The sequence below is a fragment of the Camellia sinensis genome, chromosome 15, assembly GCF_055761805.1.
Source record: "Camellia sinensis isolate YWXY chromosome 15, ASM5576180v1, whole genome shotgun sequence".
Classification (NCBI taxonomy): Eukaryota; Viridiplantae; Streptophyta; class Magnoliopsida; order Ericales; family Theaceae; genus Camellia; species Camellia sinensis.
Window position 1 is genome coordinate 136008485 of NC_138975.1, and position 18586 is coordinate 136027070.

An 18586-nucleotide genomic window follows, 5' to 3' on the forward strand; every position below is an offset into this window, starting at 1 on the left:
CTGAAGCCTGTTTGGTAACCATTTCGTTTTCAGTTTTCAATATATATTTACAAAAATTTTAAAAACTATTATAAAAACTTATTTGATAATTTTTTTGATTAATAAATGGTTGTCTCAATTTGTAAATTTGAGGAAAAAACATAAATTCAAAAAATAAGTTTATGTTGGTTTTTAAATAGAAATTTACAAATTTTACTAACAATTTTTTTTTCAATTTATTTTTTTTTCCAGTAATTTTTTTTCAAATAATTTTTTTTCCAATTATTTTTTTTTCAATGAATTTTTTTTCGAACTAATACTAACTGAGGGGGCAATTGGTAATTCTACTTTAAACCTTAGGGAGGGGATTGTAATTTCTAAAATGTAAGGGGTGTCAATGTAATTTACCCAGTAAGGGCAAAATTAGTATTTTAAAAAAATTAAATTGTTGAGGGGGGAATCTGCAGTGAAACTTTAAACTTCAGGGAGGGAGATGTAATTTCCAAAACGTGAGGGGAGAACTGTAATAAACATAAACCTCAGGGGGTGTCAGTGTAATTTACCCTATATATATGTATGTATATATAATCACACTTTAATTAGAAGTGTGATTAATATATATATATATATATAATCACACTTAAGTAGAAAATGACATAAAAAATAAATATTATCACACTCAATCAGATTAAGTGTGATTAAAAATTTGTAAATTGTATATTTTATATAAAAATTAATTTGAAATATTTTATACAATCACACCTATTTAGGAAGTGTGATTAAAAAGTAGTAATGTAGATATAATCACATTTTAATTACATTGTGTGATTAAAAAATACATAAATAATCACACTTTAATTAGAATGTGTGATTAAAAAATATATAAATAATCACACTTATTTAAAATGTGTGTTTAAAAAGTAATAGTGTATATATAATCACACTTTAATTAGAATATGTGATTAAAAATATATATATAAATAATCACACTTTAATTAGAATGTGTGATTAAAAAATATATATATATAATCACACTCATTTAAAAAGTGTGATTAAAAAGTAGTAGTGTATATATAATCACACTTCAATTAGAAGGTGTGATTAAAAAATATATAAATAATCACACTTTAATTAGAATGTGTGATTAAAACATATATAAATAATCACACTTATTTAAAAAGTGTGATTAAAAAGTAATAGTGTATATATAATCACGCTTTAATTAGAATGTGTGATTAAAAATATATATAAATAATCACACTTTAATTAGAAGGTGTGATTAAAAAATATATATATATAATCACACTCATTTAAAAAGTGTGATTAAAAAGTAGTAGTGTATATATAATCACACTTTAATTAGAAGGTGTGATTAAACAATATATAAATAATCAAACTTTAATTAGAATGTGTGATTAAAATATATATATATAATCACACTTATTTAAAAAGTGTGATTAAAAAGTAATAGTGTATATGTAATCACACTTTAATGAGAAGGTGTGATTAAAAAAATGTATATATAATCACACTTAATTGAAAGGTGACATAAAATATAAATATTATCACACTCAATCAAATTAAGTGTGATTAAATTATCAATCTAATTTTTTTTATCACACTTTCAATAAAAGTGAGATATTTTTTTTTGTCAAAGTGTGATCTTTAACCATTTTTGTAGTAGTGTATGTATTTTCATTGAAAATTTTATGGAAACCCAAGTTACCGTCTGTTATGTCAATGTCAATGTCAATGTTGAATTTTTTGAAGGCCAAGCCCCATCTTCATTCTTGTATGATTTTTCATTGAAATTGTATGTATACAGACGGCATCAAGCAAGCATGGTTGTGAATTTTATTTTTATATCTTTTATTTAACCCCCATTCTTTTTTGTTTGTTTTCTTTCAGGGTTAACAAAAACAAACAATAATAAACAAATAAGTAGTGGGTAGAAGTCTGAGCCCAATTTTGTGGCAAGAGTTGGAAAATCTTGAGAAAGGTGCAAATAACAGAAAATCTGCAATGAAAATGCTGAAATCATTTGTTAAAGACTTGGATTCAAAGGCAATTCCACTCTTTCTTGCTCAGGTTTCTGAAACCAAAAAGAAGAATGGTTTGGCATCATCGCCATTTGGGGAGTACAAAATTTCCCTCTATGAAGTTATTGCCCGTGTCCATGGCCCAAAAATTGTCCCTTATATGAGAATTTAGTGTATGGTTCTGTTAGCCCCAAAGTCCAGCTTAGATGAGTCAGTTGGGCAATTAGTGAACCGAGCTGTGAGCTGTGCATAAGATGGCTACTTGGTTTATTGGAATTGAACTTGTTGGATTTTTTTCATGAAGGATGTTGTATTGGGTACTATTATAGATGGGAGGGAACAGTAATTAAACAAATATTTGTAAGTCCAACTTAGTTGAGTCACTCGGTGTACTATTTTTTTCATTAATGCTATTTTATAGGTATTTTTTTTAGTTAAATCTCACATAGTTAGCAATTTGGAAAAAAAATAAAATGAAGCTATTATGGTGTTTTTCAAATGCCGCTCTAGTGCCAACGGTTATATTTTTAAAATAGTAAAAAAGCTACATTTTTAAACCGTCGCTAAATACCGGTGTGACGTCATGTGTTAGGTACCACATGTAGTGGCATTTATAGAAACGTCACCTATACTAATCTAATGACGTTTTTAAAGCGCCATAAGCCCACAGCGACGGCCGCATCGTTAGTGTTTGGAGCTAAGCGTCACAAAAGGAATTAGCGACGTTTTTGAGACATATAGCGACATTTTTAAAACGCCTCTAAAAGCCTAATTTCTAGCAATGCATTGGGGTCAGTTCAGTTCGGGTATGGACTCGTTAGGTAATTGAAGATACACTTATGTAATTCCTTTGTTGTCTTATTAATGGATTATTTTGTGGTTTTAACCCGTGGTTTTTTTATCACAATTGGAGGTGCTCCAATTGTGATTTATTTTCACGTTAAATCGTTGTATCGATTTGTCTTTAATTATTTGATTGGGATTGTTATACGCTATTTAAAATTGAAACATAATCACGAATCAATATATCAAAAATTTTAGATTTTTTAAATTCCAAAAACAATTAAGAATTTTAAATGAATTTTACTCAAGCTTATAAAATGTTCTATTACCGGAGACTAGGCTACTGTTATTCATTTAATGGTGTGTTGTTATCTTGTTGAAAGTGGAAAGAAACTATTGAATGTGAACACTACCATAGGTATCCTACTGAAATTTTGTTTTCTCTGTTCAAAAATTTTTAATCATTGTGTCTTCTTTGTTCAATGTATGATTAGTTTCATATAACTAGAACATAGTTTATGATTCATATTTGTTTGTAGTAATTTTCTTTGAACAACTGAGTTGGTTTTGATTTTTAACAACATAATTCTTGCATTACTTAACAATTTTTTTGGACTGGTCAGAGATTATAACACTACTTGACTTCTTTTATTCTTGCAGTAGTCATTTCAATGGTTGTTGGAGCAGCAATTTTAGTCACTTGTGCATCGTTGATTTTTCGGTTTAGAAAGAAAAACTCTGCATACAAAACAATATTCTTTTGAAGGAAATCAACAATGGCAGGTGATAATGTGGAAGCTTTCTTGAAAATTAATGGATCTTTGGTACCAAAAAGATATAGCTACTCAAGCATAAAGAAAGTAACAAATTCTTTCCAAGATAAACTCGGGAAAAGGTGGCCATGGTGATGTTTACAAAGGCGAGCTCCTTGATGGACATCTGGTGGTTGTCAAGCTTCTAAATGAAACAAAGGACAGTAGTGGAGAAGAGTTCATAAATGAGGTCACAAGCATTAGTAAGACTTCCCATGTCAACATTAATTGCAAGCCTTGTAGGGTATTGTTTCGAGGGTCGCAAAAGAGCTCTTATCTATGAGTACATGCCAAATGGATCTCTTGAGAAATTCAAACACAACAACAAATCACATGAGACAAATGACCACTTGGAATGGAAAACAATGCACAAAATTGCAGTAGGGGTTGCTCAGGGATTGAAATACTTGCATCGTTGATGTACAACACGCATTTTCCATTTTGACATAAAACCCCATAACATTCTTCTAAACAAAGAATTTTGTTAAAAGATTTCTGATTTTGGGCTTGCTAAATTATGTCCCAAGAAAGAGAGCATTGTATCCATGTTGCATGCTCGAGGAACTATTGGATATATAGTGCCTAAAGACTTCTCTAGGCATTTTGGAAGAGTCTCACACAAGGCTGATTTGTATAGCTACTGAATGTTAGTCCTAGAGATGGTTTAGGGAAGAGAAAACACTAGACAATCAGTTGAGGACACTAGTGACTTATATTTTCCACATTCGATCTACAAGAACCTAGAATGTGATGGAGATATAGAACTTCATGGGATTGAATCTGAAGAGGATGAAAAAGTTGCACGAAATATGATATTAGTTAGGCTATGTTTTGTACAAGCTAATCCATCAAAGAGACTAGCAATTAGCAAGGTGATTGAGATACTTGAAAGAAATTTATGTAGGAAAATATTTTTGAAAAAATCAATTTAATTCAAATAAATAATAAAATAAAATATAAGAAATTTCTTATAGAAATTCAATATAGATTGTGACCGAGGCCAACATTTGAACACTGTATCTTTAAGATAAAATTCCATCCTCATCTCTGGTGCTTGCGATTAATGGACGTCTTGTCTCTAGGATACAATGATCACCCTACACAGAAATTGCACAACTTTCTGTGTGTACAGCGAGCTAATTTGTGTTATGCACTCTCTCTTTTATACTTGACTATGACTTATGTATGAATCCTAACAATTGCCTTTTCAAATGAATACCATGGGAATGGTATTTATAGAAGTATTTATGACTATTCATAAGGGTTAGGGTCACACCCTTTCATATGAAGAGACACAATGAAAGGTTTATGACTATTCATAAGGGTTAGGGTCACACCCTTTCATATGAAGAGACACAATGAAAGGTTGCGTCCTTTCATTTGAATGGAGTCAGTTCCCATTCACTTCTAAAATTTTCCAACAATCCTCCACATGAATGAAATTGACAACACAATGCAAATGAAATGCAGACACCGACAAAAAGAGTACAAAATGGAAATATCCTGCATCAGGATAGGTAGTTTTCAGCTTTGAACCTTTCTTAATGAAAGACTATCGGACTTACTAGCTAACTAGTGGACATGATGCCTTGAACTGTTCCGCTATTTAAGTGAACACAGCTTGGTTCTTTCGGTTGTGCCTATTTTGGCCTTGGGCAATTCCTGGTTTTCATGAGTGCTTTAGAGAATATAGCCTTATTCAATTCTCATAGAAGTGGCCCTTTCACATTCATTAGGTGATTCTTATATTGAGTCTCTTAAATACTCCTCTTGAAAGATACCCCTCTGGGTTTTTCAAGATATAAGTAATCATTAAAAATATAGCTTATCCTAAGCACTCTGCATACAACACACGTTCTAGATATCACTTTCATCACAAAAATGGATAGGAGATAGACTCCTTTAGTGATTTTTGGTGAGTCATCCATAATTCGGTTGTCCCTTTCAACCTAGGTCTTGGGATCTCCAATTAGCTAGGTTGGGTTGCCATTATGGCAACTCAAAATTTATAAGTTTTAATCACATTCCTCTCGATGAACTTTCCTTCATTTGTTCTCTAGTCAAATGTTTTGTTTAGCAACTGTTATTTTCTGTTTGACCTTCTTTATTATATATTATTGAGTAGCTAGTGGATCCGCTGTATTGTTCTCAAACAATACTCACGTTTAAGAGCAAATGCCATACGGTATTAAGTCTATGAATAAGTTGAGAATTACCGTTACTCTATGTCACTCCCATTTTTTAATTCAAATAATAAATATAGAGGTGTTCCTTAGGAGTTAATAAAACCATTTTTGCTTCTACTCCAATTTTGTCCTATAGAAAGAATTGAGATTCTTTGTGGACCTACTATCGAAACCGTTACTTTGGTAAAATTCTCCAAGCACCCCCAAATTTTAAGTGCTCTAAGAAAAATTAATTTCCTTTTAAGATATTACCACACGAAAATATCAATACACCCTCACAATTTTGATACAAATTAGAATAATAACATTCATCACTTACTAACTAAAGTGTGCTTGAATAATAAAATTCTAAACCAAATTCATGAAATAGAAAACTTAGAATAATTATGACTATACAAGTCAAAATTAATGCTTAAACAAAATTATATTTTAATAAAGATTTTGCCCAAGAATCAAACAATTCAAAAACTTCATTTTATTGAATCTTAGAATGCATTCAAGTTTTTGTAAGTAACTTGTCATGAATCGAGATTAGCAAACAACTATGCTTCTCTCCCCCATATTTGTTGTAATACATAAATTAGCACAAACAACATGACTCATTTATGAACAAGTATTACTGCCACAAAAATATTTGTGACAAAAGAAAATTGAATTATCTCTTATAATTCAAGGATAAACTCCCACCATGAGTAATCTTTATTTATCTTAAACCATAGTTTTCATGCTAAGTGTTTAAATATGCATTTATCCTTTCAAATAACCAGATACCCACTTTAACATATAAACAAACTATTCTCAATAAGTTTGAGAAATTAAAAATTGTGGGCCTTAAACAATCAAAAACTTTAGATATGAAGAACTAAAAATTTCTTGTATCTCAAGTTTCATGACTTGCGTTTGTATTTGTTTTGAGTCATAAATTGGGCAACCAATATGACACTTTCATTCAAATACAAGTCACATAAATTAGAAATTCTAACTTAATTATATGCAAAAAAAAATTCCAAGTATATAATGTATACTCCATGTTTTCTCAAGTTTCAAGAGTTCACAAAAAATCATACCTATTTTAAAAATACATTCTTAAAACTTTCACAAATTATATTTCAAATATTATTTTGTGCCTTTTCTTAAAACCAAAACAATGATTTAAGTTTCATTTTTGATCTTGTGGACTTTCAATTTTAAATTCATACCATAAATTTAAGCAGATGCAATCAGCAGATCGAACCCATCCAAAAGATTATTTTAGACTGACTTATGTTGTAACGCCCTAAATTTCTAACCCAAATGAAAATACAACAATCATGGCTCTTTCAAGAAAAACCAAATATAAATCTCCAAACTTACATTACATGATACAATAATTCTTCATGCAACAATACATTAATCCAACAAGAAGTAAATAAACAAATAAATAACCCCAAGGGTTTACAAGTTTCAAAGGCTAGAGCCTGGTTACACAAAACGATTATTCAAACCCACACAAACACAGCCCTTCGCTTACACACAGAATCACAGCAAAATGAGAGTATTGTACTCCTAACACACATACTTCCACGCTCCTAGTTGGGTGGGATCACTACATCTTTTCCTACACAAAAATCCTGTAGAGTGAGCATAAAGCCCAGTAGGAAATTCTTAACAAAGTATATACATTTTATACAAGTCTCAAGAGATGAAATGCACATGCCATGCTATGCCCTTTTTTAAGATAAATCACATTTTCATCTTTTGAAAACCATCATGCTCAATGATATCATGCAATTTCAATTGTTCAAAACTTAACAATTTATTTCAAGAGTAGTAAACACGACTCTGCTAATCCCTAGGCCGGGGGTCTGCAAGTAGACTATACAAGTACTACCAAATTTTCATTTTTACCGGCATTAACCAGAATGCTCGACACCTATTCGCGCAGGTTTTCGATCTTTCACCCCGGACTCTCAGGCCAACTTATTCAATATCATCTACACCACCTATCAAGACTTACCAACGTATTTACCCCAAAACCATTTCATGAAAACTTGTTTCTCAACATTCTTTTCTCAATGCAAGTTTTCAAATCCACTTTCAAAGTTTAATGTAATCAAATGAATTGTTATGCTAATAACACAAGATGAATATAAATACTTTTATTCCAATTCATCATCCAAGGAAAAACACAATTCCCTCTTCTCAAGTATCCTCAACAATTAGTCATTTCAAGACTATTTCAACGTTTTGAACAATAATTTCTAAAATGAACAACAATTCTCATATTCCCTGAAATTCATCATTTATATAAATATAAACAAGAAATTTTTTAAACATCCATTTATTTTGACACACAAAATAAATACAACAATATCATTCATGGATTTTCAGTCTCTTTTAAAAAATTCCCAAATTCTAGGTTTTCTCACCAAAACTATACAACTCAAATCCTTTGAAAGAAAACTTTTCAAAATCATCCTTTCTTCAATCAACGAAGATCAAAACCCATAAGATCATTTTAAAAGAACAAGAGACAAACCCACTTTCAAAATCGCTCAACTTCTTGAATCAACAATCAATTTTCAAAGCTATTGAAAGATAATTTTGAAAATCATATAGATCTTGCAAAATATATATATAACTCTAAGAAAATCCCTACCTCAAGTTTTGAAGAAGAAATGAGATGAAACCTCCAAAATCAACAGTGTCGAAACTCAATCTTCACCGCACACAACGAAACCCTCGAGATGATAACCAACTTTGGTGAAGAACTTAGGTCTAAATCCCAATGGATTTGGAGAAATCAAAAAGAGAAGATAACTTCTAGAGAGAGAAGCTCCCGATCTAGAATTCTGGAAAGTTTTAGAGAGAAAGAGGACTGAAAAAGTGATCTGAAATATCAGATTCACGAACTGATATAACATGGTCCACTCGGGCATGGAAAGCCCCGCTCGAGCATCAAATACACTAGCCCAGTATTTTTACAGACCGGTCAAACTTCTGAAATCAAACATTCTCCGCTCGAGCGAACAAGCAACTTCGAATGCATTTTGCATATTTGCTTCGGGGGTGCTGCCCCTCAACCCCGCCAGGGCGCTGCCCTTGGACCCACCAAGGGGCGCTGCCCCCTCGACCCCTGCGAGCTGACCAGGCAGCTCGATCCCCAACCGGCCCAGTCGAAATGGCAAAAACTGAAAGAAGGATCGAAACCGAGATCGCTACAACCTTCCCTCCTTAAAGAATTTCGTCCCCAAAATTTCAAATCAAACTACCCAAACAAAGGGGTTTCTAGCGATCAAAGCCATGCTATTTTCAAATCACAATACTAACTCTCAACCAAATTCCACCATTTCTACCATGGTTATCTCATTAACAACAACCTCCCAAATATGCATAAACATGAAATTTCCTAAAAAGTAATGGCAACTCTCAATAACCTTATGCTTAAAACAACAACGCACATATCAACATGTGATTAACAACTTTAAATATGTTTCCCTCAACACTAGGGAATATTACAAAGAAAAGCAACTTAAGCATTTTCAAACAAATCCGAATATTTGGAGCAGACTTCCGCCTCTCGTTCCCACGTCGCTTCTTCAACCCCATGGTATCTCCACAACACCTTTACCAACAGTATAGTTTTGCCCCGTAGCACTTGCTCTCGGGTATATAATATTTGAACCGGTCGTTCTTCATAAGAGGCATCCTCACCTACCTCCAAGTCAATCCAATCAAGAACATGAGAAGGGTCGGGTTCATACTTCCTAAGCACAGATGCATGAAATACGTTGTGAACTCCCGAAAGTTATGGCGATAAAACTAACTGGTATGCCACTTCCCCAATTCGCTCTAAGATCTCAAAAGTCCCAATGAAACTTAGAGATAATTTACCACTCTTACCAAATCTCATCAAACCCCGCATTGGTGAGATTTTTAGAAACACATGGTCACCAACTTCAAAAGATAAAGGTTGTCTCCACTTTTTAGCATAACTCTTTTGTCGGCTTTGGGCTGTAGCTAACCTCTTCCGAATGAGAACAACTTTCTCGGTTGTCTCTCTAACAATTTCCGGACCCAACAACGGTACATCACCCACTTCGGCCCAACAAACCAGTGATCTACAAGGTCGGCCATACAAAGCCTCAAATGGTGCCATCCTAATACTAGCTTGGTAGCTATTGTTGTAAGCAAATTCAATCAATGGTAAGTGCCTTTCCCAAGGCCCCTTAAAATCAAGGACACAAGCTCTAAGCATGTCCTCCAAAATCTGAATGGTACATTTCAACTGTCCATCGGTTTGAGGATGATAAGCGGTGCTAAGAGTCAACTTAGTTCCCAACGCCTCTTGAAGGCTTTTCCATAACCGGGCAGTAAAACGAGGATCCCCATCCGACACAATAGTCACAGGGACTCCATGAAGTCGAACTATCCCTCTAATGTACAACTCTACCAAGCGTTCAACTGAGTCGTTGGTGCACATCGGAATGAAATGTGTAGACTTTGTCAACCTATCAACAATCACCCAAACAGCATCATTGCCTCGTTGTGTTCTAGGAAGCCTAACTACAAAATCCATGGTAACACGCTCCCATTTCCACTCAGCTATCAGTAAGGGTTGTAACAAACCCGCTAGTCTTTGGTGTTCGGTCTTCGCTTGTTGACAAGTAAGGCACTTCGATACAAATAAAACGACATCCCGTTTCATACCCCTCCACCAAAACTGACGACTAAGATCATGATACATTTTAGTGCCTCCTGAGTGTACTGCAAGGCGTGAGTGACGGAACTCTCGAAGTACTTCCTCTCTATAAGATTCTGGTACAAACAAACGGTCTAGGTAACGTACACTTAGATCCGAGTGAACGTTCAAACCTTTCTCTTCCTTCCCTTTGGAAATCTTAACATAGATTGATTCCACATCACAGTCTCCCCGTTGTGCCTCTATGACCTTCCTAACCAAGGTAGGTTGAGCATTCAAAGTAAGCAAGGTAGCACTCTCTCCAGACTCACCCAAGTGCAAATCAAACTTGCTAATAACATCTACCATATCCCATTCCCGAATGGCCACACTTGCCAAACTACTCACAGATTTTTGACTCAAAGCATCGGCCACCACATTGGCTTTCCCTGGATGATAGTGTAACTGAAAGTCATAATCCTCCATAAATTCCATCCACCTCCGTTGTCGTAAATTCAAGTCTTTTTGAGAAAACAAATATTTTAGACTCTTATGATCGGAGAAAACCTCAAACTTCTCACCATACAAGTAATGCTTCCAAATTTTCGAGGCAAAAATCACCGCCACTAATTCTAAATCATGGGTGGGTAATTCTTCTCATGAATTTTCAATTGTCATGATCTGTAGGTCACAACTTTTCCCTCTTGCATCAAAACACAACCAAGTCCATCCCAAGACGCATCACAATAGACAGTGTAATTCAAACCCCTTTTTGGAATTATCAAAACCAGTGCGGTAGTCAATCTAGTCTTAAGCTCTTGGAATGACTTTTCACAAGCCTCACTCCACACAAATTTGATACCCTTTCTAGTCAACCTAGTCAAAGGTACAGCTAGTCTAGAGAAGTCCCTTACAAAACGTCGATAATACCCTGCTAATCCCAAGAAACTCCAGATTTTAAAAACATTCTAGAGTTGTTCCCAATCCTGTACAACATCTATCTTTGAGGAGTCCACATTTACTCCCTCTCTAGACACTACATGCCCCAAAAACTTTTCCTCTATTAACCAAAACTCGTATTTTTCAAATTTGGCATACAATTGGTGCTCACTAAGTAAACCCAGCACTACAACCAAGTGAGTATCGTGTTCCTCTTCAGAGGTTGAATAAATCCAGATGTTGTCCACAAAGACGACCACAAAACGGTCTAATTATTCCCAAAAAATTATGTTCATCAAATCCATAAAGGAAGTCAGTGCATTGGTCAACCCAAAAGGCGTTACAAGGAATTCATAGTGGCCATAACGAGTACGAAAGGCCATCTTCTGAATGTCCTCCTCCCGAACTCTTAACTGATGGTACCCCGACCTCAAATCTATTTTTGAGAAGCGACGAGACCCTCTAAGTTGGTCAAACAAATCATCTATTCTGGGTAGAGGATACTTGTTCTTAACTGTAACTCTATTCAACTTGCGGTAATCAATACACAACCGCAATGACCCATCCTTCTTCTTCGCAAAGAGAGTCGGCGTACCCCAAGGCGATGTACTAGGGCGAATGAAGCCCTTGTCTAAAAGTTCTTGGAGTTGAATCTTCAACTCATGCAATTTGGCAGGTGCAAATCTATACGATGACATGGAAATCGATGCCGTGCCAGGCATTAATTCAATAGAGAACTCGATCTCCCGGTGAGGTGGTAAACTAGTAAGATCTTCTGGAAAGACATCTGGGTATTCACAAACTACCCTTGGTAACTCAACACGAGCCCCGTCACTCTCACTATCCAAGAGAGTTGCAAGAAGGCCACTAAGTTTGCTCCTAATACGAGGGTCATCAACTGGCGACAAGGCTCTATCAACTCGGTTCCCCAGAAAATAGAAACGATCACCGCTCGAAATGCACACCGTAACTATCTGACAGTAACAATTAATCACAGCTTGGTAAGAACACAATCAGTCCATGCCTAAAATGACATCAAAACTCAACATATCTAGCAACACAAAAGCAAACAGAAGTCGACGCCCGGCAACTTCTATTTCACAATCACGACAACCCCAATCTAAATCAACTATACCCCCAACAGGTGAATCTACTCTGAGTGGAGGCACCAACCGTGCTACCTCTAACCCCAATGCAGAAGCAAATGCAGTAGATATAAATGAATGAGACGCACCCGTGTCTATCAATACATTAGCCAAAGAATTACACATAACAAAAATACCTCTCACAATTGAGGATTCTGGCAACTGTTCTGGCACGGTAACAGCATACATATGCCCCTTGTGGCCCCTGATTATCCTGCTCCCCTCTCGGAGTATAGGCCTATTGTATTGACTGAGCCGAAGGGCTCCCTGATTAACTCGGTAAGCTTGGACTAATTGAGCCGACTGGTGGCTCTAAGTCTGCCTCGACCCTGATGTGCCAGATGCGCCTCCCAACTGTGGGCAAGTTTCTTCATATGCCCGACTGACCACACTGATAACAATTAAACTCTTGACCTTTATTCTGAGACTGAGACTAACTTTGAGATCGGTTAGGTGGTGGTAACATTAATTGCCCTCCTACCTTTTGTGGGCATGAGAAGGATTTGTGACCCTGTTGGCCACACTTGAAACACGAGAAGCTACTTGATGCACTTTTTTTCGGACCCGCACTAGGCAAAGGAAAAGTGGATCTAGACTACTGTGGTTGGAACTGGGATGGATAGGTGTTCCTGCTCTTCTTGTTCTGCCTATAGTCTCATTGAGACTCTTGGCCTCTAGACCTTGAACTCCAAAGCCTCTCCTCCTCGGCTTGTATGGAAATTTCTACGTGTGTCGCCGTCTCCACAAGATGGTCATATTCCCGAATCATATTTCCGACAAGCTTGAACATAATTTTTGTTTTTAATTTCTTTTCAAATTCAATGCAACGGCGCTCTTCCGTTGCCACTAACTCTGGTGCAAATCTGGACAAACTAGAGAAGACCGCCTCAAACTCGGCCATGGGCATGTTGAGTTGTTTAAGGTCTTTAAACTCTTGCCTCAATCTCTCCCTAGCAGTGGGATGTATGTACTTATCTTGGAAAGCAACCGCAAAGGCTTCCCATGTTGACTCCACTCTACCCTTGGCATATTTCCACCATTGACCCGCGTCTCCCTTCAGGTAGTAACTCGCTAGAGTCACTCTTAGTTCACTATCTTCGATGTGAAGCATCTTAAATGTCTTCACAGTTTGTTCGAGCCACTCATCCGCTTTCTTGGGCTCGGGACCACCATGGAACTCATCCGGTTTGGCCCGTAAGAACTCTCTAGTAAGGAAACTCACCCTTGACTCCGCGGTGTTCTCTCGGGTTTGATTCTCCACCCTCAACAAGTTCATAGACTCTCTTAAAGCCTCTGCCATTTCTCGAGCTAGGGCCCCCATTGCGGTTTGACCCCCTTGTCCTAGGATTCCCACCTGCCCCACTTGTTCGGCCACATTAACTTGGCCTGCTTGCTCAGCTATATTAGCTTGGTCGAACCCTTCTTCTTGCACCGGAACCCTATGGACCAGTACCTCATGCACACCTCAGCGAGCGCTACCACGCCTCCCATCTCTACCACCATGGACTTGACCCCTTCCTGACATCCTAATAAAGGATACAAGAGAAATAATTTAGCACATTAACTCATATGTGCTCGTAATTTGACTCACACGTTCAACTACAACAATTCTATATATTTCTCTACCATATGCACAATTCAATTTCACTCCACATAAGCACTTAGTCATGTAAACATATATGGGTTGTTCTTTTACGATGAAATCCGTCCCACGAAAAACTAAGAATTCTTAGTAGAATGAGTATTGATCAAGTACCCTTCTAAGAAGACCTCAAGGAATTTAACAGGCGCAAGCAACATCCCAAAAGTCCGATCCCATGCCCACATAGCCACATAAGCATGTTATCACATAGTCACAAAATGTATAACATCTTCCTATCATGCAACCTATCATGCAGCATGAACCCATGGTGGTAAAACAACCACTTCCCATGAGCTCCAAGTATTCGAACCTGGTAGCTCTGATACCAAGTTGTAACGCCCCAAATTTCTACCCCAAATGATAATACAACAATCATGGCTCTTTCAAGGAAAACCGAATATAAATCTCCAAACTTACATTACATGATACAATAGTTCTTCATGCAACAATACATTAATCCAACAACAACTAAATAAACAAATAAATACCCCCAAGGGTTTACAAGTTTCCAAGGCTAGAGCTTGGTTACACAAAACTGTTATTCAAACCCACAAAAACACAGCACTTGGCTTACACACAGAGTCACAGCAAAATGAGAGCATTGTACTCCCAACACACATACTTCCACGCCCCTAGTTGGGTAAGATCACCATATCTTTTCCTGCACAAAAATCCCGTAGGGTGAGCATAAAGCCCAGTAGGAAATTATTAACAAAGTATATACATTTTATACAAGTCTCAAGAGATGAAATGCACATGCCATGCTATGCCCTTTTTGAAGATAAATCACATTTTCATTTTTTGAAAACCATCATGCTCAATGATATCAGGCAATTTCAATTGTTTAAAATTTAACAATTTATTTCAAGGGCGGTAAATACGACTCTAGTAATCCATATGTCGGTGTCTGCAAGTAGACTATACAAGTACTACCAAATTGTCATTTTTACCGGTATTAACCGGAAGACTCGACACCTATCCGCGCGAGTTTCACTCTTTCACCCCGGACTCTCAAGCTAACTTATTCAATATCATCTACACCACCTATTAAGACCTACCAACGTATTTACCCCAAAACCATTTCATGAAAACTTGTTTCTCAGCATTCTTTTCTTAATGCAAGTTTTCAAATCAACTTTCGAAGTTTAATGTAATCAAATGAATTGATATGCCAATAACACAAGATGAATATAAATATTGTTATTCCAATTCATCATCCAAGGAATAACACAATTCCCTCTTCTCAAGGATCCTCAACAATTAGTCATTTCAAGACTATTTCAATGTTTTGAACAATGATTTCCAAAATGAACAATAATTCTCATATTCCTTGAAATTCATCATTTATATAAATATAAATAAGAAATTTTCCAAACATCCATTTTTTTTGACACACAAAATAAATATAACAATATCATTCATGGATTTTCAGTCTCTAAAAAAATCCCCAAATTCTAGGTTTTCTCACCAAAACTATACAACTCAAATCTTTTGGAAGAAAACTTTTGAAATCATCTTTTCTTCAATCAACAAAGATCAAAACCCATAAGATTATTTTAAAAGAACAAGAGACAAACCCACTTTCAAAATCGCTCAACTTCTTGAATCAACAATCAATTTTCAAAACTATCGAAAGATGATTTCGAAAATCATATAAATCTTGCAAAAATATATATATAACTCCAAGAAAATCCCTACCTCAAGTTTTGAGGAAGAAATGAGATGAAACCTCCAAAATCAACGGTGTTGAAACTCGATCTTCACCGCACAAACCGAAGCCCTCGAGATGACAACCAACTTTGGTGAAGAGCTTAGGTCTAAATCCCAATGGATTTGGAGAAATCAAAGAGAGAAGATGACTTCTAGAGAGAGAAGCTCTCGATCTAGAATTCTGGAAAGTTTTAGAGAGAGAAAGGACTAAAAAAGTGATCTGAAATATCCGATTTACGAACTGATATAACATGGTCCGCTCGAGCGTGGAAAGCCCGGCTTGAGCGTCAAATACACTAACCCAGTACAACTTGCAGACAAGTCAAACTTCTGAAACCAAACATTCTCCGCTTGAGCGCATAAACGGCCGCTCGAGCAGACAAGCAACTTCGAATGCATTTTGCATTTTGGCTTCGGGGGCGCTGCCCTCGGACCCGCCAAGGGGCGCTGCCCCCTCGACCCCCGCGAGCTGACCGGACAGCTCGATCCCCGACCGGCCAAGTCAAAGTGGCAAAACATGAAAGAATGATCGAAACCGGGATCGCTACATGTGCCCACAACTAGACTATAGTAAAGGGAACACTGAAAACGGCGGAAGTTAAAATAAAACCCAAGAAATTTCTGATAAAATTTCTGTAAATTTAATACAAATTGTGATAGAGGCTAGTGTTTGTTTAAACACTATATCTTTAAGACCGAATTTTGTCCTTACCTCTAATGCTTGCAGTTGATGGATATCTTGCCTCCAGGATACAACGATCACTCCCCACAAAAATTATACAACTTTCTATACGTACAGTGAACTAATTTGTGTTATGCACTATCTCTTTTATACTTGACTATAACTTATGTATGAATCCTAACATTTACCTTTTCGAATAAATTCCATAGGAATAATATTTATGACCATTTATAAGGATCATGACTTTAGAGCCCCAGCCTTTCATATAAAGAGACATCTCATCCTCACTTCTTTTTTTTTTTAATTCATGACATCTCATCCTCACACCCGTTCCCCAGAGCCATTCTTATCCTCAGTTTTAAGATCAATCATTGCTTCTTCCACTGTTCAAATATTGTAAGAAAATGAATCTGTAATGATGATTTTCAATTCGTATTTTTTTTAATATATTTAATTTAGATGTATTTAAAAAAATTAATAAATAGAAAAAAAATTTTGCATTATTCCATTATTTTTTTTATATTTAGTGAATTCAAAAAGGTTAAAAAATTTTGTAACTTTTAAATATATTTAAATTAAGTAAATCTAAAAATAAAAGAAAAAAAGTGTTTCAAATATTAAAAAAAATTACTAAATGTTTGCATTAGTAGGATGTGATGTTTGCTTCAATATTATCACAAGATAACTCCGCAAATGTTAGAGTAGAAGCCGCACACTATATGTTAAGAATATATGCGTCATCTTAAGTTTTGCTCAAATTAACATTGGACTTAATCTAGTTATCTCAAATTTGACTCTAAAAAATTTTCAAATTTTAAGCCTACCCACTTAACCCACTTTATTTTTTTTTTTTTTTTTTTAAATTTGTCTTGAAGATATATTAAATTATTTAGATCATTTTAATTATTATTAAATGTGACCCAAAAAAATTAAAAAGTCAAAAAATTAATTTTTAACTAAAATTCTCAAAATAGACAATATATTAAAATATTTAAGAGAATTCCCTCTTTCATATATTCTATAATAATCAATCAAACAAAGCCTTACGTACCTTACCCGTTGGGGCCATTACGTCCATCAAAGCCAAGACCAATAGTTGTTGAATATCTCTCCCTTGGAAATTCCCAGAAGGTCATATACTTTTCTTCTTGAAAACAATTGCTCTGCTTTCTTACAAAATTATAATCGTTATATAATTCCAAATGACCTGATCTGTATCAACCCACAACAACGTGCCTCTTCTCAGCATGCCTCCTCTTTGTGTTAATTTCATCATCACCATCTTCTTGTTCATCGTCAGTAGTCCAACATCACATGGCGCCGACAATGAAAATTACACGACTTGCCAAGAAAAAGAATACGACTGCGGAGAGCAAATAAAAGGAATTGGATATCCCTTCTGGGGAGAAGATCGACCTCAGGACTGCGGCGTTCAAGGTTTTGAGCTCACGTGCGTCGGCAATGAAAACACAACCATAGTTATCGAGAGACAGGCATTTCATGTTCTTGATATCAATTAATCTGCTTATATCATGACCATTGCACGAACCGATCTGTGGAATAATATTTGCCTTCCGGATTTTAGTAACACGACTTTGAATTGGAATCATTTAGATTACGATCCGTATCATGTCGTAAATATTGCTTTGTTCTATGATTGCCCCCCTAACCCCGCCGCATCTTCTGATTATATAAAAAACAAGAGTCATTTTCAATGCCCGGTGGTAGCGGGTGGCCAGAGTAGTAATTTTAATTTCTTCGTATAAAAAACAATAATAATACGTATTATGAAAAAAATATCATGAAAATGATCATGCAAAATTCTCCACCGTTAGATTACACATACAAGAAAACATCGTACATTAATCAAGGAATGAAAAAACTTTATTAAGCATTTCATGATATTTTTTTCATGATCCTTATTATTATTGTTTCCGGAATGGGAATGTAAGAGCAGAATCAAGGTTCCAGTTTTGCCAGAGGTTCTTGGTGCATTTTGGTGGGATGAT

The 18586-nt window shown here is 35.6% G+C and overlaps 1 pseudogene; it reads left to right on the plus strand.

Annotated features, from left to right (window-relative positions):
* The first annotated feature begins 3577 nt into the window (after positions 1-3577).
* LOC145813322 (PR5-like receptor kinase pseudogene) lies at positions 3578-4545 on the plus strand (annotated as a pseudogene).
* The last annotated feature ends 14041 nt before the right edge of the window (positions 4546-18586 follow it).